Genomic DNA, 18,693 nt, shown 5'->3' with positions numbered 1-18,693 from the left:
CAGGAAAAGGGCACTTCAAACCTTTTCGTTAAAAGATGGAAGCACTGGGCCAGGTGCAGGGGCTCACACCTGTATTCCCAGCACTTTGGGAGGCCAAGGGGGGCAATCACCTAAGGTCAGGAGTTCAAGACCAGCTTGGACAACATGGCAAAACCCTGTCTCCACTAAAAACACAAAAATTAACCAGGCATGGTGGTGCACACCTGTAGTCCCACCTATTTGGGAAGCTGAGGCAGGAGAATCACTTGAACCCAGGAGGTGGAGGTTACAGTGAGCCGAGATCGCGCCACTGCACTCCAGACTGGTTGACAGAGCAAGGTTCTGTCTCAAAAAAAAAAAAAAAAAAAAAAAAAAAAAGGAAGCATCAGCATTCTCCATAGCAAAAATCAGTAAGCTCCCATCCTTAGAGAGGAAAGCCTCACATATAGCAGGTGTTCAATAAATATTTGTCAAATGAATGAATCAGTGAAGCAAGCTGATTTGCCTCAAGCAATGGAGAGGGCCCAAGCCAAATGAATTGGAAGTCACTGCTAGTCTTCTGCACCTCCAGGGAGGATTAACGTTCTATGGGAAGAAAGAGTAGGAATATATGACCAGAGAGCCCTAACCTTTGGCTCTCTAATTTTCCACAGGGCCTGAGGGATTTTTCTGGCAAACACCAGCAATGGACCACAGTATAGTTGGTGGAGGGAATGAGTCAGGTTGAGTTGCTTATTTGTTCTCCAGGGCAGGGTCATGCAAGAGTCAATAAACACACTGGAGCCTCTTGACTGGAGCTTGGAGCAAGAGATCGGCTTGTTTGTTCTAGAGAATTTGAACTTGGGTCAAAATGGCTCTCAAGGCCTCCCTTCCCCGAGGTAGAGGCCTCCAGGCAGCAACTGAGGTTATCCATTGGGCAGCCAGGTGCTCCACCTAACAATGCATTACACATAGGAAGGTCCCTCCACCAAGCTCGTTTTTTATTTTATAACCTGCAGTGGACACACCAATCTGCCACCTACTAGTTATGGGATGTCTTATTATTTAATACAGGTCACAAAATTGGTAATAGCATCAAGATAAGGCAAGGGCATATCCAAGTTGGTTCATAGGGTTACAGAATCCCAGACTAGAAATAACCATAAGAAGGAATTTCAAATAGGTGCTAACTTCCTCTAAATGGGATCAGCATTCCCACTACCCCTAAGTCGACGACGGTCTTCTTTTCTTTCCCCAAATACAGAGGTCATTTGAACTTTCTCAGACTATCCCAGGTCTAGCTCTAGTCAGGCAGCAGTATAAGCTCCCCGTTTGTGTTCTGAGGGGCCTTCCCCTTAAGAAGCTCCTCATTAAGTAAATTGAAAGAACACAAATATCTGAAAAATGACTTCAGAGGCCGGGTGCAGTGGCTCATGCCTGTAATCCCAGCACTTTGGGAGGCCAAGACAGGCAGATCACCTGAGGTCGGGAATTCTAGAACAACCTGACCAACACGGAGAAACCCCATCTCTACTAAAAATACAAAATTAGCTGGGCATGGTGGTGCATGAGCCTGTAATCCTGGCTACTCAGGAGGCTGAGGCAGGAGAACTGCCTGAACCTGGGAGGCAGAGGTTGTGGTGAGCCGAGATCGCGCCATTGCACTCCAGCCTGGGCAACAAGAGCGAAACTCTGTCCTCAAAAAAAAAAAAAAAAAAAAAAAAAAAGACTTCAGAATGCTTATTGAGCAATAAAGCAGCAAGTATAAACCAACAATGGGGCTGAAAAGATGCACAGTCAAGCAATATTCCAAGTAAGAAGGGGTTATTTTGGGAAGGCTTCCTGCAAGAGGGAGTGTGGAACTGGGTTGGGGAGGAAGCAAGGAGCAGAAGGGAGAGAAAAGTAAAGGCAAACCAGCCTGAGGAGGGGGAGTGCTTACAGGAGGTTTCAGAGGCAGAGGACGTGTGGCATGGACAGAAGGGCAGGGAAGAGCTCAGTTTGCCAAAAATAGACAACAGGAAGGGACAGAAAAGAACCGAGGGGATGGCGGTTAAGGGGAGCCTTGCAAGTGAGGCTAGAGTTTGTGATGCGCAGCAGCACAGTGCAGTCTCAAAAGTGTGAGTCAAGAGACGCGGGTTCCAGCCCTGGATCTGCCACCACCTCATGTACCATAAATCTCAGTCTCCTCATCTGTAAAATAAGGACATTGTATGAGAAGATTAATAAGGTCCCTTGCAGTTCCAAAGCTGCAATGTTGAGGTACAAGAGACAATAAGGACTACCACGGCAGGTCCTCAACAAATCCATTTAATATTTTTTCCCTTATACAAGACAAGTCTAAGTTCCCTTTATCCCTGCGACTGAATTACAACTTGAGCATATTTACTACATCAAAGATTAATCCTCTAAACCCGGCAAGCTCGCTGGTTGAGCAGCAAGGAAATATCTCTATAAAAAGAATAGACTCTATAAATTATTGGTCACTTACCTAGGGTTGTTACTAAATTATTTTAAAAGGATATATGTTCTGCTCCTACACTCTCACTTCTGTCTCTCTCAGACTAATTGCTTCCTGAACTAGGAAGGGTGTCCAGACAGAGACCTAGGAAGTTTGATATATTCCGGATCCTTCAACTACTGGGATTCCAGATGATAAATAAACTGTGCAACGGAATTTGAACCAACCTATTCACAGACTTGAAAGGAGTAAGAGGGTAAGTCATTGAAACTACCCTGCTTTTTCCTCTTCCACATTCTGAGCAGCATAACATTTCAACTGGCTTTAATTGAGATAGTGTCAACTTCTACCCCAGCCTTTAGCATATTGTATTTTAATGTTTATTTTTCTGTAAACCACTCTAAATAGGAGCGAGCATAGTGACTGGTACATAGTTGGTACGTAGCGTGTGACGGTTCTGTGCATGAACGCATAGACTGAGAAATCATAATCTAATTGAGAAGTTCTTCCCAGTGGCTAGCCTTAGTCTGATGCTTTTACAACCACTCTCCCCTGCTGCTGGCTGGGCCCATAAATGACATCTCCCTGCACCAGAGTTAGGTGTCAACTGCCTCATCCCAGTATCCTAGGCACTCCTCTGTCACAGCTCTTCTCATGCTCTATTGTAAATTCTGGTTTACTTGTTTATCTTCCCACCAACCTGAAAGCACCTAAAAGGTAAAGACCTTATCTTCTTCATTTTTGCATCCTTTGCCCAGAATCGTAGCAATGAAAAATAAGGCAACTTGTTGAATAAATCAATGAAGCACAATAAGTCATCCTTTCTGTGTTTTGAACAAAGAAAGACTTTTAGAAGAATATCAAAGGTCAATTTCTATGATATACCTATCCTCATAACATTGTGTTTACTTAGCCACAGAGGATTACAGGCTGGGTGCGGTGGCTCATGCCTATAATCCCAAAACTTTGGGAGGCCAAAGCTGGAAGATCACTTGAGCCAAGGAGTTTGAGACCAGCCTGGGTAATACAGTAAGACCTTGTCTCTACTAAAATAATTTTTTTTTTAATTAGCCAGGAGGCTAGGTACAGTGGCTCGCATATGTCATCCCATCCTCAGGCGGCTCACCTGAGGTCAGGAGTTCGAGACCAGCCTGGCCAACACAGCAAAACCCCATCTCCACTAAAAATACAAAAATTAGCCGGGCATGGTGGTGTGCACCTGTAATCCCAGCTACTTGGGAGGCTAAGGCAAGAGAATCGCTTGAACCTGGGAGGCGGAGGTTGCAGTGAGCTGAGATCCCGCCATTGCACTCCAGCCTGGGCAACAGAGTGAGGCTCAGTACCAAAAAAAAAAAAAAGACTTATCCAGGCATTTTGGTGTGCACCTATAGTCCCAGCTACTTGGGAGGCTGAGGTAGGAGGATCACTTGAACCCAGGAGTCGAGGCTGCAGTGAGCTATGATCACACCACTGTGCTCCAGTCTGGGTGACAGAATGAGATCTGTCTCAAAAAAGGACAAGGAGGAGAAGGAGAAAGAGAAGAAGAGAAGAAGAGGAGGAGGAGGAGGAGGAAGAAGAAGAAGAAGGAGGAGGAGGAGGTTATAGAAGCAATAATATGTATATTTTAACTCTTCAAACATGCTTCAGAAAAACAAAAGTTATCTACACAGGTCAAATTAGCTAATTGTTAATCTCTAGCACCTTGGAAAATATGAATTCAGGATCTAAAGTGTGCTATGACAGGTGTGGAAGGAAGGAAAAAGTGCAAACACAGGCCCTGCTGCCAGGAACTCCTGGACTGAAACACACATCAGTAAGATTAACATAAGAAAGTTGAAGACCATTAATGCTATACCATTAGCCAAAGAAAGGCATCAGACAAGGTAAGGCTCAGAGGTACTTGGCTTGGGAAAGAACAGAGTTTGCTGATCATTCACATTTTGATACACTTATTGGCCCATGAGAGTTGCTTAGGTATAATAAAGAAACAGCACATTGCTGGAAGGATGAGAAAAAGACAATCTAGTAGTTTGAGGATCTAGTAATTTGAGGATCTAGTAATTGAAATCATGGCCTGAAGTGCAATTTGGAACAATGTTCAGCATTATAGGGGAAGAGGAAATAGACCAAAAAGTTATTGAACAATGGTGGTCCAATGGTGGACCAAGCAGAGTAGTAGTAAAATAGGAGATCTCAGGCCTGATTTGTAGGGTGTCATAAAGTTCTTATAAAGCTGGAGGTGTACTGTAGGGGATCATTAGGAGAGAGTGACAGGAATATGAGCTAATTAATCAACTGGAAAACTAAAATGGCAAGACTCTAGATGACCCATAATGAGATCTATGCTCCTAAGGTGGTCAACATCTCAAAATCACCTACCTCTACCCAAAGGCCATTTCCATTGCTTGAGCCCAGGAGCTCGAGGCTGCAGTAAGCTATGATCACGTCACTGCATTTCAGCCTGAGTGGCAGAGTGAGACCCTGTCTCTAAAAAGGAAAAAAAAAAAAAAAAAAAAAAGTCATTTCCTCTATCTAAGAATGATTTTTTCCTTTTCAGCTCCTTATTTGCCTCCTCCAGGAAACCTTCCATAACTAAAATGCCCTTCCCACACACAGATATTTAGAGCTTAGCCAGGTATGTACTACTTACTGATTTCTTGACCTTTTGTCACTCACTGTATGCCTCTGGAGACTACAGCCTGTCTCATCTCAGTGGAAGGGCTCCTAGAATAGAAACTGTCTTATCCCGCTTTGTGAATTTTGCTCCCAGAAGTCGTTCATATTAGGAAAGCACAGACTGCCTGGAGAAGACAGCCATCAGATGGCTCCATTCTCCGCATCACAGAATCTGCAATGGGCTCTTCTCTCACCCTGGAGTTACGGAGCAGGAGTTATGGCTCTCCCTGTAAAAAGTCATTATAATTATGAAAAATGTCTACAGCTCTTTCCACCATTTAGGCAAAGCCTCTGGCTGTCCCGATGAGCAGAGATTTAAGATCCTGTTCTCCATAAAGATGGCTAGATAGCCCAAGAGATAGATGTGTTAACGCCTAATTGGTCAGTGTTGAGTCATCAAATCTGATTCAGAGAGCAGGATTGGACAGTCTTGCCAGATAAGGGAGGGCAGGAAACAGCCAGGGAGGAGAGTGGCAAGGGATTATTGCAGTCAGTCCTCTCTACCCTGGCTCCCCCTACACTTTCATGGTTCCTTTGCATAGAATTTTCAAGAACAGTAGATTCCAATCTTTCTCAAGAGTAGCCTCATTTGACTCCCCAGTAAGGCATTGCTTCCTTTAGTCTAATTCTAACCCTTCATGTTTACAATCCCAGTTGTTTCTGTTCTGACCTCAGGAAAGGTCACTATTCTGTTCTTGAGCTTGCAATACTTTCAATTCATTGATCAGCAGTATCTTTTCTCCCTGTTTCCTCTCTCTCCCTCCTCCATTCCTGACCTTTCTCTCTCTTCTCCATATAAATCACAACTTTCTTACTGATACCCTTTTTTCAAAGCCATGTGACTTTTAAAAAACACTTTTCTAGACCTCTAGTAATTGTAGTAAATAGCACAGAATTCAGAGTGTGTAAAATATATTATCTACACAACAGGCACTTTTTTTTTTTTCTTTCTTTTTTTTTTTTTTTTTTTTTGAGATGGAGTCTTGCTCTGTTGACAGGCTGGAGTGCAATGGCGCCATCTCGGCTCACTGCAACCTCCACCTCCCTGGTTCATGTGATTCCCCTGCCTCAGCCTCCTGAGTAGCTGGGACTACAGGTACATGCCACCATGCCCGGCTAATTTTTTGTATTTTAGTAAAGACAGGGTTGTGCCATAACAGGCACTTTTGGCAGCAAACAATGCAGAGATATAGACCAAACCCCAGGGACCTGTAGACTGGGACAGTAATAACTGATTCAGTACACATGTGAGTGAAGATGGCACTGTCCAAATTTGTGGTTTTAAAAGCAAGGGAAAAGAGGACAATCTCTGTGTTTAAGGTAAGAATGTTAATGCTAGAGTATGTAACATCTTCATTTCAGGCTTTTAAACACAAAAGAGCATCTCTCCTGTCTGGGTTAGAAGATTTTTCAGGAAGTAAACATAACTTCCCAGGAGAACAAGACAAAATGACTCTTCAACAAAAATCTGTGACTTTTTTTCCTTCCCAAGGAAGATGATTGTATTTGTGGAGATAGTAAAGAAATGGTGTTTGTTTCCAGAGTAAAAGTGCTTAGGACAAGGACAAGATGGGGAATAGGCACTCGAGGCCCCATTCTTTCTGCCTGTGATCCTCCTGCCCACCAGCCCCACCCCAGTGCTTGCAGGAGCAATGGAGCAGTAAGTCCATTGTTATCCCTCAAAATACACTGCTACCATCCACAGTTATTAGGAACTAAAGCCCAGAACATAAACCTCACCCCTTTCAGGTAGAAAAGTAGAATGTGGTTGTGCGCTGTGGATTTGTTCACTCAGACCTCATAGTCCTTAAGGTTATCCTGGGTGATTCTTTTGCCCCTACAACGCTTCTCCTCTCTCTTCATTTAAAACTCTGCAGAGAAGGTGCCTCTACCACTTCCTTGGTTTGTCATGCTTCCTATCTCTTCTACAAGGTTAATATTGTTTCTGAGCTGCTGTGGTTAGAACTCCTTTCCTTTTCTTCTCATGTCTACCTATAAAATTGGTTTTCTCAACGTCGCCTGCACCAAGCACTCCTCTCTCCTTTCAATTCTAGACACAGAAGACATAAATGAGGTGGCTATCCTCTAGCCCTGGCTTATCGCTTCTGTCATTCTACACTTTTCAGAGCCACTTCACCCCCTAGAGAGTGAGTATTTCAGAATTTACTGAGCTTCTGCAGTGCTGCCTGTCCAACTGTGAAGGGAGGATGGCAAATAGTAAAAAGAACTTTGCTAGCATCCCATCAGCATCCAAGGCAGAAAAAGCAAGGCAGTCAGCCATTCCCCCAAGAATCAGGCACTCACTTCAAGGACAAAGGAAGCTGGATGTCCTGATCATCTAGAGTAATTGCTGCCGCCACTACCCTGGCAATAATAACCCCAGAACAACTGACAGCCCTTTTCATCTGAAAGATCTCAAAGCACTTAGCTGCCAGGTGCTCATTAAGCCCTCTTGGGTAAGGTTGGCCCGACGGATCTGAGCCCTTGCTGCAGACGATTAGGGTCAGGGGGTGACTCAGAGAACTTAAGGAGCCAAATGTTGCAGGGAATGGGGGCCCATCAGCTTCCTACACGTGGGAAAATGAACTTCCTTGGCCCATGTCTGGGTTCCAACTCCAGCGGGATGGAAAGGAGGCTAGCTCCTCCCCCAGCGTCTACAAGCAGGATCATGTAGAATTAATCAAACACAGAGCTCATTTACCCCAAATACCAGACAGGACTGTTTACACCCCAAGAACTGGCATGAAGTGTGAGGGAATGGGCAATTTTAGGGGGGTAATTTTGGAAGACAGAAGCAGAAATTAGGGAAGCATCTCCTCTTAAAGGAGATGGCAGTAGCTGAGGAAACACTTCCTGAATCAAGAGGGGGATCGGAGAATGATGATTCTGGGAAATTCAATCCTTAAGAGTGACGCTTCTTGGCAAGGCATGGAGGAGTTGGGCTTCATTTTCCTGCCTCTAAAAAAATGGACCACAGGCTAACTCCGTGGACCCTTCAGGTGGGGCACTAGAGAGACTGTCTCAGACAAGCATATACTCCACTCACTCCCTTTTGCTGCTACAATGAAATGAAGGTCTAAAAGGCTTTTGCCAGACGGCATATGTGTTTTAGAATAGAGTCAAGCCTACATCAGAAGATATACTTTAAAATAATGGCATTTTGGTAACAATATGAAAATGTATAAGTGAACAAGATTGCATACTTCTTCTGCTCTCTTTGGATGATCCAAAGACAAGACACAGATTCACCTGTTGGCAATTGCGGGAATTTTAAGCACAGGTACCTTCAGGAAAACTGCACCAAGCACCCATCTCTCTTCTTAATCTTAGACACTAACTTTAACTAATACCTCAAACCAAGAAGAAGACAGTAGAGTCCCTTAATGACCTAACCTGTGGATTTAGAAGAAGATGATACCCTGAGTGTCAAATTTAGAAAACCAACCAACAATGTAGGGAAACATTCTTTGTGGGAAGAGATGGGATTGGGTGATAGCTCCCTGGCTTGCCTTTGGAAACCAAAGCCCAGGAGCCCTCAAGAAATCCAAAGACCCCCCAGCAGGACAACCCTACTCTTGAAGATTACTGTCTCTCCAAAACTCTAAAACCGGAAGAATGACTAGTGTACTCCTAAAAGTCACCTCTGTATCCCTCTGCCTCTCTTCACCCACCAACCTCCAACATCAACTCTTGTAGACATGAACAAGAGGAAGGCATCCATTTGCCAAGAAATTGGGGGTCCCCACCTCCAACCTCCAAGAGGTGGGGAAGGCAGGAGAAAAGACACTCATTAGCAAGTTGCAGGTGGTGTTACCAGGGTGTTATTTATTATTTGTTGGCTGCCAAGGCTTTTCTGAGCCTGCAAAGACAGAGCCATTGCCTCAGGGGCTGCAAAGTCTGAGACAGACAAACAACACACAACCCAGGCATGAAATCAATCCCACTGAGGAGCTGGGGGCAACCTGGGGATAGGAGCCACCCTTTTCTCTGGGGAATCCTCTGGTTCCTGGAGTCTTGGGGAAGGTACAAATGTACAGGTGCAATCCTAGATCAGAGCATAGTGGTCTCTGCAAAGGAATGAGAAGAGCACCAAAGAAAGGAGCCCAGGCACAGGCTGAGGCAAGAGGTCTCAAAATGGTGTGAGAGGTAGGAGGAAATGAGATCAGGGTTACAGGCTGGGACAGCAGGCAGAGGAGGCGGGTTGGGGGGAGAGGTATTGCTGAATGGATGGGGGAGGCCAAGAGATGTCATCAGCTGTTGCGTGGGGGGAACAATGATGCCAGAACGCAAGCTGTGGCAAGAAATGAACTGCCAGAGGTAGCGAATGATTGAATGGGAGTTTAGCCAGAGGGGGAGAGGGGCTTGGTCATCAGTAATACCCTATGTTGAGATGCTACTGCTCCATTATAACTGGTTCATTCCCAGTGTAAAGCAGACTACAAAAGAAAAAGGTTAGAGTACGGCATGGCGGGACTCTTCAAGACAACATTTGGCCATGTATGGGAGAAGCCCAACCATGTGAGAGAGTGGTGAGAACTTTAAGTCTCACTCATGACCTCTTTCCCTAGGAAAGTAATTTGAGGGCTCACTATACCCTAGGAGTTCTAGCCCCTGGAATCTGCTCTGTCATCCAACTTCTTGGTCTGGCCTCAACCTATGTGCAGGCCTCACTAACACAGGGAGCTTGTTTGACAGTTTAGCAAGAAGGACAGATCCTTGTATCTAACCAAAGAAAAGTGCTTCTCGTTTTTGTTGTTGTTGTTGTTGTTGTTGTTGTTTGTTTTGTTTTTTTTAATACATAGCTTCAAGAAGGACATACATGAAAGGGAGAGGGAGGTAGGGACTCCCATCTAGTCAGTCAGGTCAACCTGGAAATGGATGAAGTAAGAGATATCAGAACCACACTTAGACCTCGATCCAACATGGAACAGCAGAAAACAAGGCCCAGGAGGAAGACAGAGTAGACTCCAAACTAAATGAGTCAGTTGTGTGCCAACTGTCAAGAAGTCCTTTGCTAGGCATGCGCAATGACTCATATCTGTAATCCAAGCACTTTGGGAGGCCAAGGCAGGAGGATTGCTTGAGCCCAGGAGTTTGAGACCAGCCTGGGCAATATAGTGAGACCCTGTCTCTACAAAAAAATTAAAAATGTAGCCAAGTGTGGTGGCATGCACCTGTAGTCCCAGCTACTTGAGAGGCTAAGGTAGGAGAACTGCTTGAGCCTGGGAGGTAGAGGCTGCAGTAAGCCATGATCATACCACTGCACCCCAGCCTGGGTGACAGAGCAAGACCCTGTCTCAAATAAATAAATAAATAGAAGAAGAAAAAGTCCTTTGCTAAGCTTAACTTCAGTACCTCCAGCTTTAACTTATCTCTTTTTCTCTTATTTGGAAGATGAAACTAGCAACTAATATTCTCCTTCATTTGGGAACCCAGGAATTCTAAGCTAGCTTATCAAGCCCCTCAGCCCCCTCTGAACTCAGCCCTCTCCAGTATCCTTGCTGCACTTTTCTCAAAGCTACCAGGCGGGGCCACATGAGGAATTTTGAAGGCAAGAAACGTCTTAAGGCTGGGTGTGATGGCTCATGCCTGTAATCCCAGCACTTCAGAAGGCTAAGCAGGAGGCTTGCTCGAGGCCAGGAGTTTGAGACCAGCTTCAGCAACATGACAAAACCCCCATCTCTACTAAAAATACAAAAAAATTAGCAAGCCTGGCCAACATGGTGAAATACTCTCTACAAAACATACAAAAATTAGTTGGGCATGGTCGCGCATGCCTGTAGTCCCCAGCTATTCAGGAGGCTGAAGTGGGATGGTCACTTGAGCCCAGGAAGCAGAGGCTACAGTGAGCAGAGATCATGCCACTGAACCCAAGCCTGGGCAACAGAGCAAGATCCTGTCTCTAACAAAACAGAACAAAAAACATGCACCCATTACTCGATATCTTTGGAAAGTTCATCCTACAAAAACAACTTAACATGGGCAAATACTGCAGGCTGATCTCCCTGTAATCCATGCCCAAGCAGAGAGGCCAAATACCAGCCTCTTGCTTCAGGTTCACTAAACCTATCTGCGATGGGATGGACTGAAAGCTTTGATCTGAAGTGGCTCTTGGAGGCCAGGCGTGGTGGCTCACACCTGTAATCCCAGCACTTTGGGAGGCCAAAGCAGGTGGATGGCCGGAGGTCAGGAGTTGAAGACCAGTCTGGCCAACATGGTGAAACCCCAACTCTACTAAAAATATAAAAACTTAGCCAGCCGTGGTGGCGTGCACCTGTAATCCCACCTACTCATGAGGCTGAGGCAGGAGGATCACTTGAACCCTGGAAGTGGAGGTTGCAGTGAGCCAAGATCATGCCACTGCACTCCAGCCTGGGTGACAGAGCAAGACTCCGTCTCAAAAATTAATTAATTCATTAAATAAAATAAAAATAAAATGGCTCTAGGAGACTTAAGTAAGGACACTTCTCCTGGAGGGACAGTTACAGGGTCTCTAGAAAGAGCGGGACTGACCTCCTCCAGCATATCCCCAAACAGTAGTGCTGAAAAGTCCTCTACCCTCAGCTTCCTCCCAACCGTCGAACCCCCTAAAATGGGATAAGAAATCATCACAACCATAATGCAGGAGAAATCTCTCTATATGTTCCCACTTCCACCCCAAATTGTTAATTCCTAAACCCTGTGAACACTGGCACTGAAAAAGAACGACTAAAATCTACTTGGTTCTGACACTTATTATATGAAGCTTTGGTACAATATTCACCTGTTATATTTAGGCAGACATCAGATTGCTTTTCCTTAACATATGCTTGCTTAGAGCTGTGGAGGAGAAGCAAGCCTAAGGTTACAAATCCCCAGCAAAGATGTCACAGAATGGAAAAGAAATAATTGACCTATGTTCAAACAGCCCATTTTCTACCAGATTCTCACAGTGACTATGCACGGAGAAACCTGGACCTGCCACCATCCACCAGGGGGCCAGGCAGCCAGCAGTCCTTCCCGATAGCAAACATAGGGACTGGGAGAAATGAGGTATTATTTCCAGCACTGCAGGCTTTCAGGACATAGGAGGGTCTATCCTCATAACGTTAGTAGCAATAGAATCAATTCTATCCTTAAATCTGTTTTCAATTTGACTAATTTATTGAAGAAGGAGGCAATCAGGGCAGGCACAGTGGAATCTTCCTGATAGGAATGGGGCCTATTAACCTCCAGGATCTCTTAGACTGATTGGTTTTAATACAAGCACAGAATCTGTTCTCTTTCGCAAGCTAGATTTTAGGTGAGTCTGTCCTGAGGCAATGGGGTTGGCAAAATGACTCTCCTGCTTCCTCAGAGTTTTGAATCTTCTTGCTTAGGAGAAGCCAGATCCAATATCCAGGAGGCAAGGGCTGCAGTGTTATTTTACAAACAAGCCCTCCCTATATCAACGCCACTTACTGTACTGGAAGCCGGTATTAAGTGAACTGCTAGCGTAGTGCATCAAGGGCTTATTGAATATTGATTCCCATTTACGTGACAGCAGAATGGCCTAAGAAATCTTCTCTGGATGCCTCAGCCCCTTGATAAAGAGGGTGTTAGTTTTGTTTTATGAAGCTGGGATCCAGGCCAGTCACATCTTATAGCTCCACTTACTTTTATTTAATAAAAACAAGGGATGATATGAGTGAGGAGGGGGAGTGTGCTGTATCATGTTGTTTTTCAAGAGGATTCAATCTGTTAGTAAAGCAAGAGGAACAAGGGTTAGACCACAGGAAGTATTTTGCATCAGGCCATGGGCCAAGGAAGGAAATAGAAAAATCCCCAAATGAACAACCCCAAAGGCAGATACAGGTCTTTCTTCCAAGAAAAAAAAAAAAAAAAAAAAAAAAAAAAAAAAAAAAAAAACCTTATCTGGGTGAAAGAAAGAAGGCATTTTGCTGGCCGGCAAATACCATACCAGCAAACAATGGAAGAGACTGCTTTTGGTAGGAAGAGATTGCTTTTATCAGCAAGAGCAGAATCAATCTCTCGTCAGGGAGGTGGGGATCCAAACATTGCCGTACCCCTTCCCCATGTGCTAGATGTCCACTAACCCAGCCCTTCACCTATAAGGGAATTCCTCCTATTCTCCAAATTTCCCGAAAAAGAGATTGTACTAGCTTTCCCACCTTACCCAATTCTCAGTTTCTAGCAAAGAAAAGCTCCCTAATGTTAAACCCTAATTCTATTCCCCCAGTTCTTCAAAATGTTCCCCTTAGAAAATAAGCTACTGAGGCAGGTTCAGTGTCTCATGCCTGTAATCCCAACACTTTGGGACTCTGAGGCAGGAGGATTGCTGGAGGCTACGAATTCAAGACCAGCTGCAGCAACATAGCAAGACCCCATCCCTAAAAACAATAACAACAATAATAATAATAACAATAATAATAATAATAAGCCCAGCACAATGGTACCTGCTTGCAGTCCCAGCTACTTGGGAGGTTGAGGCAGGAGGATGGCATGAGCCCAGGAGTTTGAGGCTGCACTGAGCTGTGATCCTGCCATGCACTCCAGGCTGGGTGACACAGCCAGACTCTGAACAAAGCAAGCAAGCAAGCAAGCAAGCAAGCAAGCAAGCAAGCAAGCAAGAAAGAAAGAAAGAAAGAAAGAAAGAAAGAAAGAAAGAAAGAAAGAAAAAGAAAGAAAAAGAAAGAAAAGAAAGAAAAGCTACAATATTCTCATGGAAAGGAGCTGACAGCTCCATACCAGAACACAATGGGGCAGGGCAGGGTTGAGGAGAAGGATAGGGGAAAGGTTTAGAAGGTGAATCTGCTCCTGGATCCCCTTCCCCACCCCACTTAACCTCAACTCTTAAGGTTAGACACATGACAAAACGTCTCAGTGTGAAGGACAGTAACCTCCCAGAAAGCTGAGGTATCTCTCTGGAGAGCTTTAACCACCAGAGCCATTTTCCTCCAGTGTGACTAGATGGGGTGCAGAGGCAGAGGGATGACAAGATTGGAGATGGCAACAGGGAGGGTGAACAGAGGAGCCTGGGAGTGACCACAAATCGGTCAGCCTGCCAAGAGCCACTGACCCCGTTTTAATATCCCAGAGGTTGGAGGCGAGAGTAGAAATCACAGGCTCCAGAAAAAACAATCTTTGAAAGAAAATTGCCTGTCGCAGCCAGAGATATATGAAATTGCAGTTACAGTCGGGGGGAGCGACTGTAAAACTACACCTGGTTATTGCACTGACTGGCTGACACCATGATGCTTTTGCATTCCAAACAGTTTTTGTGAAATGAAAAATCCCTATGGACTTAGGTAACTAAGATAGTATGGAATGAAGAGTGTAGAAGAGAAGGGGGCAGGGGGCTCAAGTTTCAGGGTAGAGGCAGATCTGTATAAGTGGGTTGGGAGTGTGATAAACAGGGAGGAACAGGGTTGAGGGGACCAGAGACTTAGAATTCAAGTCACACAATAACAAGGGGCAAGAAGCCAGGAGAGCTCTTGTTCCAAGGGTTTTACACCAACTTCCACAAATTAACTCTCCACGTCTGTCCTCTGGCAGTCTTTGTTTGGCTCTCAACTCATGTCTCTGCCTTTCCATCTGACTTTCTACCTCTTCATTCTTTCACTTACCTTTCACTGCTCCTCTCTCCTTTGTCCATCTTTGTATCTCACTTAATCTTGCTTCTGCCTGGTTTTCACTACCTGTTCCTCTAACTATAACTATGTTTGTGTATCTGTCTCCATAATATCCATCCCTCTTGTTATCCTTCCATTTTGCTTACAATCACTCTATTATGTCCATCTATTTGGGCATCACTCTTTCTCTCCCCTAATTGTCTCTAATGAAAATTAGCCAAGCAGCAGAGAGAGGGAATTCTGAAGAAAATGGTCAACTACCTTTTATTATAAGCACATGCTAAGTCCCAAGCCCTGACTTAAACACTCTCTTATTTAACCTTTACAACTAATCTGAGCAGTGGGTCTTATTCCCATTTTACAGATGGGAACCCAAGATCAAAGAGCCTAAGTGACACAGTAGTGACAGAACTAGGATTCAAACCCAGGCCTGCCTGGCTTCAAATACCCCACCCTTATCAATTAATGGATAAGAAATACCAGAGAGAAAAATGGTAAAAGGGCAATAGATGGGGAAGATCCTGGAGAAAACTGCGGAGGCAGGAGCAGGTAAATGTTTGAAACCAATCAGTGGGAGCAACTAGATGTGAACCCTTAGGTTGCTTCTATTCAGACTTGATGAACTAACTACCAGATCTGTTTAGGAGATCATCAGCACCCTCTTGACTCAAAAGTTGGGTATAAGGGAAAAGAGGACCACTAGCCCCAGGAAGAGGATCATGCCCCACAATCTGGACCCAGTCTTTTCCTAACCTCCCAAAGCCAACCCTTTCCAACTGAGCTCTTAAAATCTTTGTGGGAAAAGGCTGGTTCCTTGTGGCTTGGGATGATACTATCTCACAGCCAAAGACACTGTTCATTTGTTACATGTAAATAACATCATCAAAAGCAACACTGGACCACAAAATTCTAAGGCTAGAGGACAACTCTTTTATGTAACCCCAATAAATCCCTCCTTCATTTTAAAGCTTCAGTCCTCTCCATTCCCCTCTTCCAGTTCCTTATAACCTTTGCTGTTCACAAAGTTTTTTCTTAGTACTTATGTCTATCTCTCCTGCTAGAACTAAATCTTTTTGGAAACACTCTGCCTATCCAATTCTTGTATAAGGAATGGTTTCATCTAGTTCCCATGAGTGCCTGGCATGTGCCATGGAGCATGAGATGAGATCTCTGTTATCTCAGTGTCATTACAAATGGAATAATTGGTCATAAAAATTATGCAGCCTGTTGGAAAAGAAATAACACTCACTCATTACAGATTCCCGAGATAGCTTCTCCTGGCTAAGATTTCATGTTTTCTCCATATCCCAGTCATTACCAATATCCTTCTACCTCCAAGTGACCAAAACATTGAGTCTTCCTTAGAAGAATCCCGAGAGAGACTACAGATCAAAGCTACAGCCTTGTCAGAAGTTTTGCTCAGCTGAACCAACACAAACTGACCTAGAAATTGAGCAGGTTTTTAAAATGCCAATTCCTTCCCTCATAGAGGAACTATGTGCAAATGAGTCTATATCTTAGATACTTTTTGAACCAGAAAGGTGGGATTTCCTTACATTCTCTCCTCATCAGCCAGTCTGTACTGACATCAGTACGAAGTGAGATATGGAGAAAGGGAGTGCTGTCCTTGCCCTCAGGGAGCCCTCAGCCTCATGGGGAAAATGGACTGTTTAGAACATGGAAATACCGAGCCAAATGCTACAGCAATGGTTCTAAGAGTCAAGTCTCAGAGCTGGTACAAAATAGAAGAGTGAAATAACATGGTGATAGATGAAGTGTTCAAATGACACCCCAAGAAAAAAGAGCAGTGAAGGGTATTAGTGTTTACTCAGAATGACTGACATGCTGGACACTGCATTCTGAAAGGCCTGGGCTGCGCCCCCTCTCCTCGTCCTCACTACCAGGCCACAGTGCCTCACCCTGCCACTTCTGGTCATGCAATGACACTCAAAGATTAGATAATAGCATGTGGTAAAATTCAAAGGGTATGGCTTCGAAAGGTAAACACTTTTGGAGATGACAAAAGACACACACGAGGTCTTCTGCTCAAGCTGTAATATCTGAAGGCCTCTGCTCTAGAAACCAACACTACAAGAAGAACAAGAAACACATCACTCCATCAACAGAGCAAAACCCAGAACCCAGGGGCTCAGAAAAATGTGAGAAAGACTCAAAGTACTTTTTTCCCATGATTCTGGGAAACATCTCTTATTTACATTATTTTTCCACTCGACAGGCCACCTCCTCCCTAGCTTACCCCAAACTATTTTGCCCTCCAGTTGCTTTCTAATCCCTTCAAGCCCTAAAAAGTAATGAAGCAGTGGAGCCTGGCACGTTCTTCTGGAGATGACCAGGAAGAAGGAGGCTCTAACCTAAAGAATTCCAAGCCCCTCCCACCTCACAGCCTTTGCTCCAGTACATCACGGCTCTCTTGTACCTGAAAGTGGGATAATAGGGAAAGATGTTCCCAAGGGGAAAAGGAACAAAAAAAGAGGGAGGCTGGATATGAGCCAAGCAGACTCAGAGACTGGCTCCAAGTTTTCCCAGCTGTGGACTCAACTTCTCAGAGTGAGAGCAAAGAGTGAGATGAGATGATTGCTATGTGAAGAACAGGTTTGACTCCCACACCCTGTCTCTGCTCTTCATGCCCCTCCTCACTGCCTCTTATTGGGATGAGGAAGGAGGAGAGAATTACACCAGCTCCTCAGCCATTCCCAGCTACAGTCAAACCTCCTACAAAATATGAATCAGCTCCAGCCATGGGGACAGAAACCAGAAGGTTATTTTGAGACCTGGTGCCCTGCTTCCCCCTAGGACTTGGGTGACAAATGTCTGCTTGGTGACAAGTGTTTAATTCTAGGGAAACACTATCAGCCAACCTCAAAGTGAACTTCAGGGAACTTTGCCCCTGTCTGCCTAACTATGAGACAGCCAGCCAGGGAGTTTCTCATTATGTAAGCTAAGCCTCATGCCTCCCCATTGAGAACACTGACTCCAGTACCCTCTCAGCTTCAGAGCATCAGTTCCCAGCTTTCTAGGCAATTCTGTTAGAGACTCATAAGTTTGAAGGACACAAAATATCTTTCTTCCCCTCCTCAAAAATATCCATACAGTTTGAATGTATTCTAGAGTTGTTACTTAGATAATTTTTAGTTATGCACACCTGCAATATAAATTATTTATCACCCATCCTTCAGCAGTGCTTCTCAAACTTTAATGTGCATGCCAATAATCTAGAGATCTTGTTATAATGCAGATTCCTATTCAGTAGGTCAGGGGTGGAGCCTGAGATGCATTTCTAACAAGTTCCTGAGTGACACCAATGCCACTAGACCCCAGACCTCATTCTGAGTAGCGAGGACGTATAATTGAGTACACTAATCCTAGCATAGATTTCAGCGAGAAGCTCATGAACTGAGGTTGCCTCCAGTCTGAGAGGGAAGTAAGACACAGATAAAGAAGCAAGAACAGGATAAGAGCAACCAGGCAGAATACTAGATAGAGGTTGGGAAGTGGGTGGGTCATATAACAGAGGATGGGGCATATTAGAACATCAGGATGTCCTAAAGCAGGAGTCTAAAGTAAGGGCCAAACTGGGCTGAAGGGAAGAATGGGGAGGGGCGATCCATGCAGGATCAGGAGGGGAAGAGGTCACTTGCATGAGGGCTAGGACCCAGAATTGCCTCTCAGAGAGGGACTCTGAGCCAGGAAGTGACAGAAGCTCACTGGAGTGAGTCTGCAGGTGCCAATGGAGAAGATCTTGAAATTCAGTCAGAGGAGCTGAGATTTAAAAGAAGAAGAAATAGAGGTTCTGTGGTCAGAATGGTGCTTAAGAAGCCAAGTCAAATCATAGTGGAAGGATGTCATGGGCTAGGAGGAAGGGGGTATGGGAAGCTCATGTTTAATGGCTATGGAGTTTCTGTTTGGGAAGAAAAGAAAACTCTGGAGATGGATGGTGTTGATGGTTGCATAACAGTGTGAACATATTTA

General features: G+C 44.6%; 3 protein-coding genes and 1 long non-coding RNA gene across 14 annotated transcripts in view; 3 read left to right on the top strand and 1 right to left on the bottom strand.

Annotated features, from left to right (window-relative positions):
• LOC126931116 (cyclic AMP-dependent transcription factor ATF-7) overlaps positions 1-18,693 on the top strand; it is a 468,437-nt gene that overhangs the window by 140,361 nt on the left and 309,383 nt on the right. The window lies entirely within an intron of this gene.
• ATP5MC2 (ATP synthase membrane subunit c locus 2) overlaps positions 1-18,693 on the top strand; it is a 497,231-nt gene that overhangs the window by 335,099 nt on the left and 143,439 nt on the right. The window lies entirely within an intron of this gene.
• The window catches only part of CALCOCO1 (calcium binding and coiled-coil domain 1), a 394,782-nt gene that overhangs the window by 280,200 nt on the left and 95,889 nt on the right, over positions 1-18,693 (top strand). The gene's annotated exons all lie outside the window — the stretch shown is intronic.
• LOC126931195 (uncharacterized) overlaps positions 1-18,693 on the bottom strand; it is a 31,356-nt gene that overhangs the window by 8,370 nt on the left and 4,293 nt on the right. The window lies entirely within an intron of this gene.

Source organism: Macaca thibetana, chromosome 11, assembly GCF_024542745.1.
Source record: "Macaca thibetana thibetana isolate TM-01 chromosome 11, ASM2454274v1, whole genome shotgun sequence".
NCBI classification, from domain to species: Eukaryota; Metazoa; Chordata; class Mammalia; order Primates; family Cercopithecidae; genus Macaca; species Macaca thibetana.
Note: the sequence above shows the minus strand (reverse complement) of the source record. Positions and strands in the feature narration are given on the sequence as shown.